The 17,487-nt window shown below is 35.6% G+C and overlaps 1 protein-coding gene across 4 annotated transcripts in view; it reads left to right on the top strand.

Annotated features, from left to right (window-relative positions):
* The first annotated feature begins 69 nt into the window (after positions 1–69).
* Positions 70–17,487, top strand: part of LOC147763297 (uncharacterized) — a 99,264-nt gene continuing 81,846 nt past the window's right edge. For 2 of the 4 annotated variants that reach the window (XR_015333152.1, XR_015333150.1), the window contains exons 1-3: positions 92–293; positions 2,996–3,082; positions 3,276–3,428. The gene's annotated coding sequence lies outside the window, so the exon portion shown is untranslated. Of the gene's footprint in view, positions 294–2,995; positions 3,083–3,275; positions 3,429–13,516; positions 14,944–17,487 lie in introns of those variants that run through there. The other 2 variants (XR_015333151.1, XR_015333153.1) reach the window with 2 other exon arrangements.

The raw sequence follows: 17,487 nt of genomic DNA on the forward strand, positions 1-17,487 counted from the left end.
ACCTGTTCTTAAAATAAATCACATGCTAGATTATTTTCGGGACTAGGCATATTAATGTTTAATCGGCAAGTAGTTTATACAGTTTAGTCGCGGGAATCGTGGATTGGGGGTTCACTTCTTCGATGAGTTCATTTTCTATCCATTTTAAGCTATTGATTAAAGCTTCAATGCACAGTTGTCATTTTAAATTGGAGTTACCTTTCTCTGTTACCTCCTGGTTGATTGTAGTGGAATTTGTGACCCATGAACAATAAATGCAGTTATTTAGATAACAAGCAAAGAGAAAAAAAATGGTATTGACCCATTAGAGCCTGCGTCATCAAAACAAACGGCAGCCATACTGGAGGGAGACCGGAATCGTCTGCTGCGCATGAACAAGCCATGTCTGTAGTTCAGTTTTCGTTTTCTGTATTTTCTTTCATATTTAACCAAGCAAAATGATGAATTACTGCAGGGTATTTGATCGAGAGAAGGTAACTAACTTTACAAGCGTTCACAGACTGCCTGCAGTGGTAAAAATCCATGGTGAAGGAACTAAAACCATAAACGGAGGAGAGACGGCGAGGTGGCTTTGAATCAAGACTCTTCGGAAAAGTAAAGGATAAAACTAATTTATTTTATAGCAAAGAATGAAGAGCCAACTGTGCAGATTTTACCATAAAAGAAAAAACAGTAGAACACCAAAGACCTAGGTGTGTACGTTTTGGGAGCACGTATATATTTAAAGTAGTGCCCAAAAAGTGTGGGTGGAGAGTGTGTTAATTTGTTAAAACGTGTGGAAATACCCAGGCAGGGTTTCGACTTTTATAATGAAGACTCACCTATTGCCTTGGGTGTAATTTGTTATCAGTTACGGTGCTCTCTAGATTTTATCGGCTGTCACCTACCTCTTTAATACCTGGTTAGCATTATTCCCAATTAGTGTCAAGGCTATATTTGTACTGTACACAGCTGAGCTGGGCCAATTAAATCAATTACCTGTATGAAGAGTATTTGGAAGTTAGTGGCTTAATTTTTGATGACAGGTACAAAAGGCAGCTAGTTGACACACAAGGTAGAAGCAGCAAAAAATATTCCTACGGTAGATCTTTGTGACCAGCTGAGGAGACAGGATCTGAACATCAGGAGAGTGAAATCCAGTGCATGACAGGAGTTATTTAATTGAAGCGACACTCAGAACTCAGCATTTCATGTTCACTTTTATTCATACAAAATGTGCACTTTTCCTATATGTTTAAGCAAATGGTTGCAGAAATCAATTCATGAACTGAATTATTGTTATTTTACATTGGACGTCATAAATACATAAGTGTGAAAAATGCCTTGCTTCTGTGAATGACTGAATAATAATAAAATCCTAACAATGTTGCTTATATGAATGGTTGCATTCATGGTGAATATTAAACTCTCTCAAACAACAGTCTCGTTATATGTTCTTTCTAATGAACCAAAATGAAGTACAAGAATGCTGAAATAATTTAAAAAGTTGATGATGGTATAGAGCAAATGTTCTGCATACTTTACTTCTGTATAAACAATAGCATCTGAAAATCCCCAATATAGTTAGGATTTACATTAAAAAAAGAGAACAACAAATACCTGATATTGCAGTTTTAAAGTAAATTTAAAATATATGAATTTTGTTCACTGAATACCTAGCAAAATATTCTCAATGCAAATGGTATATTAAATTTTATAAAATCAGTTTGATACAATACTTTTTATGACAGTAGATGTATTTTGAAAACTTATTTACAACACAACTCACCAGCTTTATTTTGATACAAAGGACACGTCTTTTTCATCATTGACATAGTTTCTATTGCTCCATTGATATCAAGTGTAAAGTCCCATGGCAAATTCCCATTCTCTTCATGTAAGTCCCACTTAAACTGAGGTTTGAGGATATTTGTAGGGCCTAACAAATGCTTCTGTGAATGACTGAACTAATAATGAAATGCTAACAATGTTGCTTATATGAATGAACAACAGTCTTGTTACATGTACATGTACTTTCTAATGAACCAATATGAAGTACAAGAATGCTGAAATAATTTCTGACAGCTTCACGATGTAAAGATAAGTCATAACTAACAGCAATATTTCATGTCATAAGACAATCATACATTCTTCCTCGAGTCCACAAGGGTTTATCCTGATGATCAGCTCAAATTTCTTATATCTATCCTTTATGAAAAAAGTTGCTTCTATTTAAGGTTAAACTTATGATTACACATTAAACTCTCTCAAACTATAACTGTTATTACCCAATGAACAAGAAAAATGAAGTACAAGATAACTGAACTATCCTTTTCCCTTTGGTGTCCTTGATCGTGATGTGAAGTTTACTTTATTTTATTTGGTTTACCTATATTTACGCTACTATTCCCCGTCGTTCATTCCCTCCAGCATGGCCGCGGGACTAGTGTTACGGAGCAAATATGACGTCACTGTAATGGGTTAATAGTGAATCACAGTAACCAGGAAGGACAGGCCTTTCAATAATTACCATAAAAATGTTCACTTCGAGTTTAAGCCCCCCCCCCCCCCCCCCCCCCCCCCCCCCCCCCCCCCCAGAAAAAAAGGGTGGAGGGGGTTATTACAAAGCATTGGTTCCGTAACCACCCCATACTGAGCTCTGATTGCAATCCAGGCATGCAGTTAATTATTTGCACAATTAATTGTTATGACCTTGTTTGCTTCGCTCTTTTGTGATAGGAAAAAGATACCCTTGCAACAGTTAAGGGAGTTCCATGTAGTAGTATATGTAGTTAGTTATCACACAGTACGCCCTTTTTATTAGTCATCACACCTGATCTGTTAAGTTATTCTTTGTACAGTATTATATATATGTCCATATTGAACACTATGAATATTTGCTTTTTTGCATTGTCAACTTAATTAATTGTTTTCCAGAATGTAGATGTCACTTCAAAAGTTCAAGAAAGTTGTTACAGGAATATTTGTTTAAAGCAATTAATTTATTTCTAAATAGGAGAAATGGACCAGTGCACGTACTGGAGTACAGTATTTTCTTGAAGATAAACATACAGTACACCACACCAGCAAGGCCAGTGACAAGGTGTGTCCTCTGCTTAGAAAAATAGAAAAATACCCTAAGAGACAGTCAGAACTTCTTCTGACCAGGCATGATTGAAACTGAACACTATTTTGGTGTTAATTACGTAGATGCATAGTTTTCTGTAACAGTAACAAACCTAACAGAAACATTTACAAGCAAAAATTTAAAAAACTATGTTGCAAATTTGTTCCAGATTGGAGCCAGAAGGGTACATTAGGTTTAGGAACAGATCAAGCCGGTTGATGGGTGTTTTATCACCAGATGTTATATGCTGTACACAGTGATGATGCCAGCATGAGAGATATAATTCCACTTGGTCGGGGTACGGCCCTTATTCAAATGGAAGGTATTTGTTGCATTTTAATGTAGATCTTCTTTACTATGTTAAGATCACTTGATCATGTGCCACAGTGGTATTGCATAATGTATAACTTAATAATTAGATGAAGATTTCCCATCCATCGGTAAAGGTCTCTAGTTGTCATATAGATTGCAAAACGGTGACATAATCAAAATAAGTAAGAAATATTTAAATTCTGCCAACCTCTGTATTCATACAAATATGCCTCGATCTGAGCACTATGAAGATGTTAATGGCAAGATTTTTTCAGTCTTCTATTTTTTTACAAATGCACCTTGTTGCAACTGAGATCAAGACAAAATGAAAATGGAAAATATATTCTGGATTCGTATGTTTTACATTTTGTTGCAATGCTTGAGAGGTGCTGGATTAGTATGTTTAAGAAATGCAGCAGAGGTTCTAAGGTGGTGTGTTTGCTTGTGGTTGTGCATCCAAACTGTTGCAATTCACTGGAATTCATAGGACTGACGAGCCAGAAAAATGAGAAGCTTGAATCTTCTTAGGGTCTGTGCTTAATTGGGTTTTTGTTATATGAAATCGTCAAATTTCCTCTCTCTGACAGTTGTGTCAAAGACATAAAACATTTTATTCACTGATTTAATTATGACCTTAGATTACAGATTGTACTTAAACATGAACTAAAGAATTACATTTGAAGCATTGGTGTTCAGAATGTTATTCAAATGGATTTTTGCAAGGTCAATTTGAGATGCAGATGCATGATAGCCAGTTAAGAATAGAAAACTGATGATAACTGAAGAAAAACTGCTTTGTTCTTGTTGTTATTTTTTTCTACCCTAAATCCCAGCTGGCTTGAATAGAACGAATGGTTTAATTACTCACTATTTCTGTAGACAAGATATATGTAAAATTTCGCCAACCCCATATTTATATTAATTTAAATATTTTTATCATGGAATATAAGTTCATGTTCCTTAAGGAGTAACAACTGTTCATTTTGGCCAAAAATGGATTTTCCTTGGGTAAACAGCAATTTTCCCATACTTACCAGTGGGTAGTTAATCCATTCCAACATTTAGAGTAAGTTTTTATTAGTATTTTTTGATAATCTTAGCCATGTGTACGTGGTACGATGGTGGGCACAAATTCCAGAATAATTGCAATACTTGGCATTTTGGCAGTAAAATAGAATTTATTTTATTTCTATGTGTTGTTTAAAATAAATTTATTGTGAAATATGAATCACATACAGTTTTTATCCTTTTTCATCAGAAAACAAGATCATTGTGTTCTTAATCTCCCAGGATCATTGGGATCAATTTTAGTGGCTGTTGTAAAATGAGAAATGACCAGTTTTGAATATGGATTTGAAGCTGGTCTTCTTGTTCCTTCTAATGGTCATCGAAAATCTTCATTGGGCTTGGTAGTGAAACATGTTTTGGTTTCACATCATTGCAAAACCAAAACATGACCATTAGAGCTGGTCTTCTACCTCTTGTTCCTTCTAATGGTCATCGAAAATCTTCATTGGGCTTGGTAGTGAAACATGTTTTGGTTTCACATCATTGCCCTGTGTCGTGTATAATACAGACATAACCAGCTGTCACTGCTACCTGAGAAGACAGAGAAGATAATGATGACACTATGTACACTTCAGGTTAAGTTTTAACTTAAGGGTTCTTATCATCTTTTGTGTCTGAATTGGGAATTAAAGGAATCTTTTCAGGCTAAGACTGATTTGACTGCAGGATTGCCAGTAATTCTGCTGCTAAAGATGTCTTGGTGTCACTATAGCATGGTTTTATACATGCAGTTCGTGAAAATCAGCTTTTCTTTCAGACAAATTTGAATCCATTTAATGGGACTACATGTATATCACCTTGTCAGGGACTTAAAACTATAAAAATATGCTTCATTAAGATGATTGCATTTCTGATTCAGAAATAAATGTTAATGGTGCTTTAAAATTAGGCAGTTGTAATAATTTCACAGAAAGCAAATTAGTAAATTAAAAAAAATCCTTCATACACAAATAATGATACACACTTCATCAATATATCATCCATCCAACCCACATGTGTTTTTAGAATTTCTATTTTACTCTCTTCACACTGTGGCTTCTGTCTAATTTAGGTCCCTCTGTGTAATTTGGGTCCTTTTTCAGACCTCCCTTTCAGATCTCTTTTTTTTTGTGATAATTTGAGTCAAGTTTGGCTTCCAAGATGGAAGTTTCATTAATTTTTATCAGTATGTAGGCTTGAACTGATTACACAGTTTTTCCTCTCCTTCCACAAGGAATTCATCTTTAATCATGCTACATCAAGATAGCTACCTTTATGTGATTATCTTCTGTTTTGGTAAAAACACAGGCTTATTTTCTGATCCAAAAATACCCTTTGTAATGAGGATTAAGACAAGCAAACATGTTGTCAGTGATTTCATTTCCCCTGCAATAATGCACTTGGTCTGACATGTAAAGTGTTCTAACAAATTGCAGCATTGTCATTAGGAATCCAGTGTTTTGTTTTTTTTTCAATAATACGGGTTGTTGTAGAATTTGGTATATGCATTAGATGTTTCTGTGCCTCTATTAATTGTTATGTATGAACATTTTGTGTCTGTTTATTTTCTGGTTACTGTGTCTGTCCATGTCATCACTGTATCTGTTGATATTCTGGTTACTGTGTCTGTCCATGTCATCACTGTATGTGTCTGTAGATATTCTGGTTACTGTGTCTGTCCATTTCATCACTGTATGTGTCTGTAGATATTCTGGTTACTGTGTCTGTCCATGTCATCACTGTATGTGTCTGTAGATATTCTGGTTACTGTGTCTGTCCATGTCATCACTGTATGTGTCTGTAGATATTCTGGTTACTGTGTCTGTCCATGTCATCACTGTATCTGTTGATATTCTGGTTACTGTGTCTGTCCATGTCATCACTGTACGTGTCTGTAGATATTCTGGTTACTGTGTCTGTCCATGTCATCACTGTATCTGTTGATATTCTGGTTACTGTGTCTGTCCATGTCATCACTGTACGTGTCTGTAGATATTCTGGTTACTGTGTCTCTCCATGTCATCACTGTATGTGTCTGTTGATATTATATTCTGGTAACTGTGTCTGTCCATGTCATATTACTGTTTAAAATCTCAGTATATAAAGAAGGGAAGGGAGAATGACAGAAGTTGAAGAAGCCAGGGAGATAACAGCTAGTCAGATGATAAGAATCTTAATTATTCTGACTTGGCTGCATTTCATAAAATTTACTGTCCTTAGAGTTCAGGACCAAGAGACATTTTTCACATGTGTTATATGCTAAAATTAATGTCTTTTTTATGCCTTTTTACGCTTTTTTGGCCATCTCTATATTATTGATGAGCTTAGCCCAGCTGGTGGTACCTCCATACTTACCCAGGAGATGACAGCACCTCTCTGATCTTCTCATTGATACTTAGAATATGTATTTTATAGTTGAGACAGATTGGGTCTTACATTTCCTTTATACTCAGTATGATTACCAGAATTAGTAATATAGCATTGCTTCAGGCTTGAAAAAAAAAAAAAAAAAAAGAATTCCGTGTGGATTAGATGTGCCAAGGGCTGAGTAGATTACCTGATCTGAGACCATGATAGTACATTTATCTCGCTTGGAGCTCACTTTTGTCTTTTACATAAGAAAATTACATTTTGCATTATGTAATGTGTGGCAAAAGAAACATGCCAAATCTCCATTTCCATGGTATGAAAGTTGTGGTAAAATTGACAACTTAAACCACCCTTTTATTATTTTTTTAATTGCAATGTTGGGAGTATGGCTGAATAAAACTGCTTGGAACTTGATATAAAAGCTGTCAGATTTGAAGTGACTATATTGCTTGCGTCTAAATTCCTAAGATATATCTTAGTATTTGGCATGATAAAAATTGCCTTCACAGGTTGATTGGCATTTTTTATAGATAAGATTAGTGCTCTCTTGAAATTTACCATTTCTATAAACTAGTATCTCTTGTCTATCTCAACAGATCAATGTAGACCTAATTGGAAATTGAAACCATAGAAAAGAGAGAGATGAAGACTTGTATCAAAGCAAAAACTGAACTGGGGAATTATTGAGACTCTAGGTGCTACTTGTACATGCTCTGCTATGCTTCATACCCTGCCCATGCATGTATTTTGTAGGCACTATTTTTATACACTGGTGTCTGAAAAGCATTTTTGGTTGAGACACAGGCTAGACATTTTTTATGCTCTATGTTGTGAAAAGGTAATTTAATAGTTGATACTTTCTCATTTTACTTATATAATTTGCTGCAGCATATTGTTCCTTTTGATTCCTGGAAATATTGTTAAAATTTGACTTATTACAAATTTATTTTTAAAATAGGGAATGTTCATTGTTCAGATAGTTTTTTTGATAGTTTTTTTTCTGGGGGTAGGGATTTTTTGCCTTAGGAAGACTATATGAAGGAAGCAAGAAGCTGTCTGTCTTATGCAGGCATCATGACTACTTGAAGCACTTACAATGTCGCACTTTACCAGTAGCTATCGTATTATAGTAAGATATCATCAAGAATTTGTGTATCTCAAGAGAATTTGAATAGCTCAAGGGTTTTTCCAGTATCATGCTAACCAGCTGAGGCATGTAAATGGCCTGTCTTTAGACAACTTCCTCAGTCAATCTTTAGCAACGCTACAAGTCAGAGTGATGATTCTGGTATTGTTGTTTTCCTGCAGGTATAAACAACTGTAAAATTAATATCTTCATGTTACTTTGTATGTGGTTTGAGCTCTACCTCGTGATCCTGTGTGGGCACTCTCACTGCATTAGATCTGTTGATCAAGTTCAGGCCATCCATGTGTGAAGTTCCAAATTCCATATTCATGCTCTCATCTGCTGTCAATTTAAGGGCAGTAGGCCACCAGCCAAACAAACATTTTATGGCAATTGTAACCAAGTCTTAATGTTTTCAATTTTTTGTGAATTTTGCATATCTTTGGTCGGGAAACTGTGCGTTCCATTTTCAGGAGTTACCCGGCAATCTTATGTACTTTCAATTTATGTACTTTCAGTTATCTCATTTTTAGAAGATATCTGATAGTTTACATGAAATAATGTGCATGGGCTTGATCTGTGCTTATATTAAGAGGAAATGTTTTCATTGGTTTAAAACTTTTTAGATGCCAAATTATATTGATTTATTACTTATTGGTGCCATCAAGCCTCTGTTATCAAGCCCATACTTCTATTTACCCAGAGGGAACCTTTTCCCAGCAAAAAAGGGGGGTTCTTGTGACACCCCCCCCGAACCCCCCTGATGGCTGCGGGCGGCTTATGGTAATGTATTCTGGCACTGCCCTTGTAGTGAGATGTAATTGTTTTCTAAGGGTCTATGATCAGGTGTTGCTTCATATACAGGTGGTAGCCCGCATCTGTGCATTTTATGAACAGAAATCATTTATCTATAAAGCTTTCTTTGATACAGCAGCCAGTAAAGAGATCAAAGTCATTTGATCGGATTAGATAGACCACCTTTGTAGAGTGTCCTGGTATTGAGGTACTGAGAATTTGTAATATACTAGAATGTTGTAAACAAGAGGAGGTGTGTAAATCTGTTTATCTGATTGCTTTCAGCAAGAGTCCCAGTGGAGTTAGTACACAGTAGCTAGTAAGATAGAGCCATTGTGAATGCAGCCTCCTAGCTGTCTCTGTTTATTGTATGCATGGTGTCATAAATTATAATCATCATTATGATAAAAGGCCATGAAATTGCAATAATGTTGACAGCTACATCAGGTGGTGTATAGTTGTAAATTAAGTCAAAACACCGTAATCTTCTCTGAAACTGCGATGATTGGTTTGCTTTCAAAACAATTATAAACACGCGAGTTGAACTATGAAATGTTATGTTGTTGTCCTTGGTTCAGCTGAGAGCAAAAGTAGACAGGTTAACGAGGACGCTTGTCAATCAAAAACCAATTATTGATCATAGAAACATGCTTATTTTTATTCATGTATTGTCTCACCACCTGTAGATCAGTGCACATATTTTATACAGGCTTTTAGTGTTTATTTGGACTTTATCATATCTGCAACAAATGAACTCATTGCACTTGGACTCAGACACAATTTTATTGTAAAGCTAAATTCTACCTAGTTAGCAATAATTACATTTTGGTATTGTCATATTATTCTTCCAAGTTAAACAATATCTTTTTCGTGCATTGTGTTGATTTTTTTAATCACTGATAGACATTCCCCAGTTTTGTCATGGCAATGTTTCTCTTATCACTGTCTGTTAAAAATTAGGAATCATTTGCTATATATATGACCAAAAGTGATTATCTGAAGAAATGTGTCACAAGGCCTACAGCTCAGCATGATCAGGTGCACATGGCATATTGATCCATCCAGTACTTTTTATTCTTGAATGTGTCAACAGATTGCACACACATAGTAGAGTTGTCTATGTGATGGCAGTGTGTGATGCATGGTTCTTGTTGTAAATGAATTCTTCAATATCTCACTGCTGCACTTTCTGCCAATGAAACACCTGTCATTGTGCTGAGCATATAATGGTTGATTTGTGTCATCCAAGATGGTGTTATGACAGGCCCTTAGCCAGGGGGGGTTCGGGTGGTTCGAAAGAACCACCCTTTTTGCTGGGAAAAGGTCCACTCTGGTTAAAATTTGACCTATGTACTTGAGGATTTTATGGTAAAAGGTCCACTTTTTCAGAAAACGAACCCCCCCTCCCTAACTTTCTTTTTTTTTACCATTTTTTTGACTTGCATGACTTGATTGACTTTGCTGAGAGTTAAATGCAAAACAGATACATATGTATGATTCAGAAGTGTGATACCACAATACTTGTGTCAGACAGTAGAATGACACATGCATCATAATTATGAGTGCTCATGCAATTGCTCTCAATTCTGCTCAAAAGAGCAACTGCTCCTAGTTTCTAGTGAAGTTTGTTATATATATATAATTTCTTACTAATTTTTGTCAGTTTTCCTTAGGACTCACTTAATTTTTTTGTAAATGATTATCTGAAAGACAGGACAAACAAACAAACAAACAAACCCAAGGAGAAAGTAGCCAAGTTTTTTATTTTGATTTTTTTCTATTAAAATTTTAAACCCCTTCTCCCCTCTCTCTCTCTCTCTCTCTCTCTCTCTCTCTCTCTCTCATTTATGACTTAAGCAAGAGACTGAACATGTGTGAATTCACTCCGACACCTGACACCGCCCTTAAATTGTATATCATGATAATAGGTTTGAATGATTGATTTAATGACCGCAGACATAGGAAATTGGCAGTAATAAAATTCCATGAAAACTAGGTTGTGTTGTCGTTGTCTGACTTTCCAATCACATCTACATATTCCAGGTACACCTGCTATGGTTGTTGAACTCCAGGTATGCCCAGTAAGTGTGAACTCCAGATCCGAAATGGCATATGGCACTTGTACGTCTAGATCAAAGAAAAGATTGCAACTTTTGAAAAGAAAAATCCTACCAACTTCATTTTTGAACTTAGATTGTATTTCACAGCAGATTTTAAGAAAAAGAATACAAAAAAATTCTGTTTTCTGGGTGCTTTGGCAACATTTTTAAAGGCATATAGACTAATAATATTAATGCAAAAAGTAGTTTTTCTTAGCTCTTGGTGCAGTACTCCATGCAGACACACACCTAGACTGTTGTTGGGCCTTGTCTTTCTTTTACCACAAAATCTGAAGTTTAGTGCCCCTTTCTTTCTCAGTTGAATTGATAGAAGAATTGCATGTGACTTGGTGATATGGGTTGAAGGCAATAAACTGAAAGCAGACAGTAAAGATGCAGGGTGAGGACATTAATTCATCCTTTCAGCTAAAATAGATTAAAAAGAAAGAAAACTGGAGCTGACTGCCAGGAAGAGTTTAAGTACAGTATGCGTGGCTGAAGACAGACTGATTGCTACAGAATCATCATTAAGTTCATCATTTTCTAAATGCTTTGGGGAACATCAGTATATAGAGTGTTTATGGTCAGTGTTTTCTTGGAAAATGAGCTTTTTCATAGCTAGCATACAAAAAATCTTTCCTCATTTGTTCGGAGTAAATGTTTGCTACATTGAGTTCTTTGGTATGAATTTTTCAAGAAGTAAATACATGTACCAAGAAAATGTTTGCTGTCCCTAGACTTTGGCTTTCTTGGATTGGTTAAATGGCCTATGCTTATACCAACTAATTGCTGCAAGTGTATGATACAAGTGCTTTTCCCAGGGATTAATTTGTTTGATCACTTTGCAAGGCACATTAACACCACTGGATTATAGATTTTTAGACATGGTAAAAGTTAAGTGTGTAATGTTTTCTTGTCATTGTGAGTGGAGAAAAAATCTGAGAAAACAGTGATAATTTTACCCCTATAATGTGTGTGTGTGTGTGTGTGTGTGTGTGTGTGTGTGTGTGTGAGAAAGAGAGATTTGAAAAACATTGCAATTTTTTATAGGAAAATAAAGACAACAAATAATTTTTCAATTTTTCATATTTTATTTGTACTTGAACAATATCACACAACATGTAGAGTTACAGTGTAATAAAAAAAGTGTCCCTCTCCCCCCCCCCCTGTAACTTAATTTTATGCGTATGTTACCAGCTGTATAAGTAAGTCTTTGCAACAGAAGAGCTAAATCTAACAATATCTCGATGTCAGTAATGACGGACAAGAGGATGGATAAATTGAACAACAAATAAAATGATTTAATGTAATCGTAAGGTTGTTTAAAAGGAAAAAAGATACTGTGCACAGTAATTTATCTCAGGTGATGGGCTATTAAGAGACCAAATCCCACACCCACTGAAACTTGTACGTATATACACCTATGCGTTGAAACACAAAATAGGTATTGAAGAGAAACCCTCTGTAGAACTGGGAAATTGTTTGATAATTGTGGTAAAGCTGGTAGTTTTTAGGCTGGTCTGAAGAGCAAATATTGTTAAAAATACTGATTGCATTGTCTGTGTATCCCTAAGTTAAGCTCTTGCAGCCAGATGGGAAATTAACCATAAGAGAGTAAGAAAACGAAGTATAGTTTTATCAATAAGTGAACTATTTGATAGATGTACATGTTGGGAATAGGACGAGAGAGGTCCTTTAGTGTACTCTAGTGTACATGGATACCTGAAATAAACAAAACCCAGATTGAAGATGTAAATCATGTGGGACCTTGATTCATTTTTTTTTTTTTTGATATCGAGGGCAACAAGTGCAGCTTATTTTTCAGGCTTGCTTGTCATGTATATACTGATAATTTGATTAGGTGTAATCATTCTTTTGGTCTTCTGCAGAAGGCAAAGTACACTACCTATTTTTTACTTGATATATCATGAATCTTGTACTGTGGTGATTTATGAGAAATCTCTTGGGAGATTTATAAAACTGAGATTACAGTGGAATAAATGGATAAACCAACAATGATAACTCAGTTTCCTGCGTTCTGGATTTCTATCATCTGCCTGGAAACAGGATGCTGTTTTCCATTTTCTGTTTAAGATGATTTATTTCAAATGAGGAAAAAATAGAGTAAAATGTCTAGCATACTTGAAGAATCACCTGTCCACAGGCTGGTGTACAATGTATAGGGAAAATATTGTGTTTTGTTGTTAAAAAATGTAATGGAAAAAATAGATATGATGAAGGGCCCATTTATGTTCAGATATCAGACCAGCTGGGCCAGTCCAACTCTGCAGGGAATCCTCTCTAAGTGCAATCAATGGGATCAGCTTAATTGTCTGACACGCCTCCTTGAGCAGCAAGAGGGTAATTTATTTGCGCACACACAGAAGTTAATCACACACCTAGCTGCTCAAGGAGGCGTGTCAGATAATTAAGCTTAATCCACTGATTGCACTTCAGAGAGAATCCCATGCAGAGTTGGACCAACGTACCCAGCTGGTACAAAAATGTCTCAATCTGAATATAGTCTAAGATCATAATGTTTGCCATTATGGTGCAGTTTATCATGAAATACTTTATTTTTTATCAATTGAAACAATTTTATTTTTACTTTCTCTCCTAGGTTTGCTTGTCATTGACATGGTCTCTAAATGTTTTTTTCAGAAATCACAGCTACTCACACAATTGCATCGTAGCCTAATTCACCATCTGCAACTTCAACATCTGACATTCTGATGATGTTCTGTACTAATGTATACAACATGGGGCATCATCAGAAGTTGCTCAGTGTGCAATATGTTTTGGAGTAAAATTCAAACAGCTGGCATGATTGACTGTACACTAGGGATTATCAGATGTAGCAGAGGGGAGCTCTCTAAAGTTGCCCTGAGGTGCAGAAAATGCCCAGAAGGTTAAAGGTTCTATTAATCTTCACCCTGTACCAGTTATGAAAATCAATAACTAAATAACAACATGGAAAAACACGGATAATATCTGTAATTGTTTAGGTATGGACAAAATCAATGTGTACAAGAAATACAATGTGAGGTGAAAAATAAAAAGTGTAAATATAGCTGTCTAAAAGAGGTGAAAAAGTTGTACAATACCATGATTGAAAATAGTTGTGCCATTGAAAAAGTGTTATGACATTGAAAAAAAAATCAGTATAAACACACCACAGATTGCAGTACTAACAAATGTTGAAAAAAGTGTATCACAATATTGAAGTATAGAGTAGCAAGATGTTCTTCTATATACTTACTTTGGTTTTCCATATTATTCCGAGTCAGGTATTCTCTGAGGCCCTAATTGCCTCATGTAAATAGATCTTTTAATTTACAGGCCATGTACCCCTGTTCACAGATAGAGAAATGTAATTTCCAGGTGATTTCGTCATAATGGCAGATGCTACACCTAACTGATTTATCTAGGGGCCTCAATTTGTGTTATAGCCAAGAGAATAATACCGTTAAGTTTCTTCTGCAATAACCTCATGCAAAGTGACAATTAAAACCTCATTGGCAGTTCAAGAGAGTTAATTCTTGCTTATAGTTATCTAGAAAATACTGTCTAAATATACAGATGAAATAGCATAAAGACAGTATTTAGAATATTGAAGTAGGATTGAAACACTGATATGATAAGATTTATGAATAAAGAATCTGTAAATTCTTAAGGGGAAAGTCTGGTGCAATTATTAAGGAAGCTGTTTGTCTTATACTGTGCTTCATCTGATTTGCAATTTATATTGACATGTACTTGCAAACCTATTAGATATAACCCTAATTTAATCTTCTTATCCAATTTTTGTACAAATATATTAAATGATTATTGTAGATGATTAAATGAGTCTAACTAAATTGTACTTAATCTCATCATTGATGCCATGAATATTTCACTTGCATTTGGAAAAGGCATCTGGTTGAATGGTACAAATGATGCTCTTTGCAGCACCAAGTAATTGCACTAGGTTTACGAGTTGTCAATTTTCCATGGATGTCATGTTTCAAAGTAGGAAATCTCAAATTTACTTAGATAAATTTCATTGATTGGACCTTTTTCTATCTAAACTTGCAATAAATGTGTCATCTATTATACTGCATTGAGTAAGAGTTGACATATTGAATGCTAAGTGCTAAATAACTCGTACATTTGAACATCTAAACATTTGTGATTTATATCAGTTAGCCTACGGTTGGTACCCTTAATTTCCCTTAACATTCATTTTTTTATGGGGGTGAAGTGGGATGGATAAAAAGTGCACCACTAAAATTTTCCATGAAATTTGTGTATCAGTTTCCAATCAGTGATAAACATTCAACCTAATTGAATTTAATTTCTGAACATAACAGGGATTAACTTCTCTACCCTTTTCACCCTGAGTGTCACACTGATTGGTATCAGTGTATCAAAATTAAATGAAGGGTGTCCCCCTTATATATATATATATATATATATATATATATATATATATATATATATATCAGTATTTGGGCAAGTTTTTGATCTAGGCCCTGAGAGCGTTGCCAAGCTCCATTTTTCTCAACAGAGCACCCTGATTAATGAACTAAGACAGGCATGCAAGCAAAAGTCACCATGTTACAGTCTTGGTATTGTTTACGTAAGTAAGTAAGTAACACAAACTTTGATTGAGTGGTTTTTAAGGTTGAAAAATTATCAATTGAAAGTTTAAAGCAAGAAATTCTTGATGAGTGTTTGTTTCTGTTAGTTTACAGCAGAAAAATGCCTTCATAAGTGATATGAATGGAAATGCAAAATGGATCTTTTCATCTACATATTATTTTTATACAGTCTTCAAGAAAAAATCAAAATTTGCCCACTGCAATTTTCCATATATTTTTATATTTTTCCTAATGTTATCAGTCTCCTAGAATAAAAATCTAGAGATCAGTAATTTCCCAAAGCAAAAAAAAAAAAAAAAAAAAAAAAAAAAGGCACACATTATAAGGATTGATGAAAATAGAAATAGTAAATAAAATATCATATGACAGTAATGGAATCTGCATTTCGGTTAAAATCTACCGAGTCAGTTGGAGCCATTGGACTTCTTGGGGTCAAGGCACCTTCTGGACATGGTGGCTTGGTTGTAGCCAAGCTGTTTTTACTTGCTATCTCTGCTTGAGCATTTTCTTGCAGTGGCATCTTTTCTTTTTCAATCTTGGGCGGTGAAGGGGATATGTTTCTTGTCATCAGAAGACGGCTGTCAAGATTCAGCCTCTCGTCTGCAGCATTTGTCTTGAAACGTTCTCTGTACAGAGTCCGTAGACATAATTCACGTATTTGTTGGTTCATAGCACCATAAATGAGTGGTGTGATGCAAGTCCCAATGTGATGGAGAAGTGAGATGAGGATGTATACATCTCCACTGACAGTGTTGTGTCTGTCACCAAGTTTTACAAGGCCGTAGATCATGTATCCAATAATAAACACCAGAAATATCACGCCAAACATTTTGGTAATTTGAATTTCTCGTTGTGAAGTAGCATGGGCGCTTCTCACTCTTCGTGCAACTCTGCGCACATGAATAAAAATCAGTCCAAAGCAAACAACGACAATAGCGCATGGTATGGCAATCATGTTCAAGATCACAATGACAGTCAGAGAAGTGTACTTTGGGGATACCACACAGCGGATGAGCTTAGGGATGAACTTTGAAGATGGACTGAGAATTAATGGTATAAGGCAGCACGCGGGAATAATGCGGGCAAGAATCAGCACCATTACAATATACATTTTCTGGTTCATCCCATTGTAGACCGTCGTCTTCACTACCACTAAGTAACGATGTATGGCGATGAACGCGGAATGCCAGAGAGAGCATCCAGTGAAAAGTATGGCGAGTAGCGGCAGAATGGTGCACCAATGGTATTCAGCCAACCACTGCACTGTGAAGTAAGTCTGGATTACAGTTGGTTCACAGATCCCTATGTTCATTACATCATTTACACACAAACTCACGATGAAAACATTGATAGCATTCAAAAGTTTCCTGTTATAACACAATACTGCCATTATCCAAAGGTTTCCTGCCAGTCCGCCAATTGTGAATACCACCATTATAATGGCAGCCGTGATTGCTATGCCTTGTGTAGGAAGCAGATGAGTCTTACTGTTGCTTGTTGTATTCAAAGTAGCGTTTAATGTCCCATTGTATGTATTTACAAATTCAGTCCAGTATGTCTCTGAGAAGTTGCCTTGTGAAACCAAATCCTCCACGGTAGCAGCCATTGTTGTTCTTTAACACGAAGGTTTCCAATCAGTCTTGTGCTTCTTCTAGAAATAGAAAAAGAGCAGTTAAGTCATAGGCTCACTACTCATCAATCAAAAATGATTGTTATATTGATCATTGTCTTTTTAACTGTAAATGTTGTACATATTACCTAAAATCTGGCTGTTAGGAAGATAACCCTTGAGTTGAAGTGCTTCTGGTCAACTTTTCATCAGATTATTTCACCATAAAAGTGGCAAAATAAGGAAACTGCTTACTGAGATGACAAGAGTAGCAGTTGCAGGTCTTCATTTGTCAAGCATGATGGCTTTCTTAATTAAATCATTCACAGCGCACAAAGTGCAGCCCTTTTAATGTCAAAGTGGAAATGAATGATTCGCCTCAC

The sequence above is a fragment of the Lingula anatina genome, chromosome 2 (genome assembly GCF_051362555.1).
Source record: "Lingula anatina isolate TDL-2025a chromosome 2, LinAna3.0, whole genome shotgun sequence".
Classification (NCBI taxonomy): domain Eukaryota; kingdom Metazoa; phylum Brachiopoda; class Lingulata; order Lingulida; family Lingulidae; genus Lingula; species Lingula anatina.